The 2,500-nt window shown below is 44.1% G+C and overlaps 1 non-coding gene and 1 pseudogene across 1 annotated transcript; both read right to left on the reverse strand.

The window, feature by feature from the left end:
* Positions 1–34, reverse strand: part of LOC143263032 (large subunit ribosomal RNA) — a 6,839-nt pseudogene extending 6,805 nt beyond the window's left edge.
* Positions 35–1,138: 1,104 nt separating this feature from the next.
* On the reverse strand, positions 1,139–1,293 carry LOC143263034 (5.8S ribosomal RNA). Its single transcript, XR_013036619.1, has one exon. It is a non-coding gene; the product is annotated as a 5.8S ribosomal RNA (ribosomal RNA).
* Between the last annotated feature and the right edge of the window lie 1,207 nt (positions 1,294–2,500).

The raw sequence follows: 2,500 nt of genomic DNA on the forward strand, positions 1-2,500 counted from the left end.
AATTCAGCGGGTAATCTCGCCTACTCTGAGGTCGTCGGAACGTGAAAAAAAATTTTTTCAGAGCTTCCCCCCCCGAAAGCATTTTGCGAAACGTGTACAGAGCAACACAAAAAAAAAAAAAAAATAAAAAAAACACAAAAAACCCTTAAAGCAAAAAAAAAACCGTTTATCGCGCCTCACCAATATATCTTTTATAAAATTCGATATCCTCTCCAAATATAGATCTTCGAAACACTCGCAAGACGATTACAATCGGTATAACTTTAACGTCCGTCCGAAAAGTACTTTCGGGGACTAGACGACCGATTGATCTCGTGCGGTTTCGCTATTCGATCATTTGAAGAGAACAAAAAGATATATGGGGCGACCGACAAACGGTTTTCCCGTAGAACCAGACTCGCGATTGCGTTGACACACACATCATAGCCACACCAATAGAAGAGTTTTAGGACGGTAACCCGGGTGGGGTGTTCTTTACTCAGAATATGTGCAACATCGGATCTATATAGCCATCGATACAATTCGTACACAAATGTGTCGTACGAAGAGAGAGACTTTTTTTCCTCTGGCAACATAACGGTAAGAGACATCCTTCCACACTCATAGGTTCCACTCCCTGGGGCTATGATATATATATACATATAAATTCAAATTCGAAGCAACGGTCACAATTCTACTCTATATTTTTGCGGGTTATGTGTTCTTTCGTTCAATTTCTTTCATGCGTTCGTTCGATCTCTGTACACAGTCTTCACATAGGACAGACTCGTGTAGTACGCTTTCGTGGGTTAAACCCATCTCGTTTCATTTCAGGCGACGTCGGGAGCGCGTTGAAAATGTACCAGTGAAATCTCGATAGTTCTACGGATACGAATCGTCCCGAAAAAGATTTTGTCACCGCTTCGAAGCGGTGTTTCAGACGGGCGGACGTATATAAAACATATACGACACACGACACCGCCTTCCACACTCACGCTAGTTCGAACACGATTTCCATCTCTCTCGAAGACTGTTAGACGTACGTAAAATTTCTCAATATTCATAGGACCGCGACAAACGCCGACGAAGCGCCCATCATTCGCTCGTACGTATATAGGCAACAAGTGCCATCAACGCAAGCAGTTTATAAGTACGTAAACGACCCTCAGCCAGGCGTGGTCCAGGAATTGTATCCGTGGACCGCAATGTGCGTTCGAAATGTCGATGTTCATGTGTCCTGCAGTTCACACGTTGACGCGCAATTAGCTGCGTTCTTCATCGACCCACGAGCCAAGTGATCCACCGTTCAGGGTAATTTTTCCCTTTTATTCTCTCATATATATAATGTGTATTTGCTATCCACCACATTTTTGTGTTATATTTCGGAACAAGCCGATACCCGAAGAGCTCCAACCAGCGCGCGAAGGAGATTCGGGAGTCGTCGTACAACGACATAATTGTCCCTTAAAGAACGAGATATTTCCGTCGAAACCATATATATATGTACGAGCAAATCCAAAACCACTGTTTTCTTGCAAGTTCGACGGTCGGAGCGAATAGAACATTGAAAAGCCTTCTATCGAAGAAACACAGAGAGTATATCACCTCCAAAAACGACGGGGATATGGATATTCAAACTGGACAATTATCAACCCGATACTGGATTCGAAAAGTTTCTCTCTCCTTTCGTCGTTATTTACACCGGACGGACTCACGGCCGGCTCTAGCTGGGTGTCATATATATATACGTCCCACGCTCATGCTGCCACTAGCGCGCAACAGAGTAGGGTGTCAATGACAACGACACAGCATTGAAACGAGCTACACAAGCCGGTCTCTCTTGATACCAATGTAAACGAGCATTAAGTTATCTTCAGACTGCCCGATATTTTCGTCCTTTGGACTTTCCCAACGATTCCTTTTTTTCTTTTTTTTTTTTACACCACAGCGAAGACTTGAGGAAGCGTGATTAGCACGCTCGCATCCCTCCCTGTCCTACTACAACTGTGTGTGTGTGTGTGTAAAGAAAGAAAAAAGAATACATTGGCTTTCTCTCTATCGAGAAGATGGCCTACGCAACGCAGATCAAAGGCCTAATACGTGTAATATAATACGCGTCTGGCCGTGTATAAATCACGCACGAATGATCTGGTCGGGCCCAACTCTTCTCGTACGCTTATTTTTCCGTGTTGAGGCACTATCATAAAATCACACAAACCCCAACACGTGTGTGTCTTGGAAGGAAGATGGCCTACGCAACGCAGATCAAAGGCCTAATACGTGTAGTACACACGTCTGCCGTGTAAATCACGCACGAATGATCTGGTCGGGCCCAACTCTTCTCCACCACACCACATCCCAACTTTGTACATTTTTATATATTTTTGTGCGTTGGGGCACCTTCATAATCACAAACCCCAACAACACATATATCTCTCTCTCTTTGAAAGATTTGTTGTGGCCTACGCAACGCAGATCAAAGGCCTAATACGTGTAGTACACACGTCTGGCCGTGTAAATC

This window comes from Megalopta genalis, unplaced genomic scaffold, assembly GCF_051020955.1.
Source record: "Megalopta genalis isolate 19385.01 unplaced genomic scaffold, iyMegGena1_principal scaffold0295, whole genome shotgun sequence".
In the NCBI taxonomy this organism is placed as follows: Eukaryota; Metazoa; Arthropoda; class Insecta; order Hymenoptera; family Halictidae; genus Megalopta; species Megalopta genalis.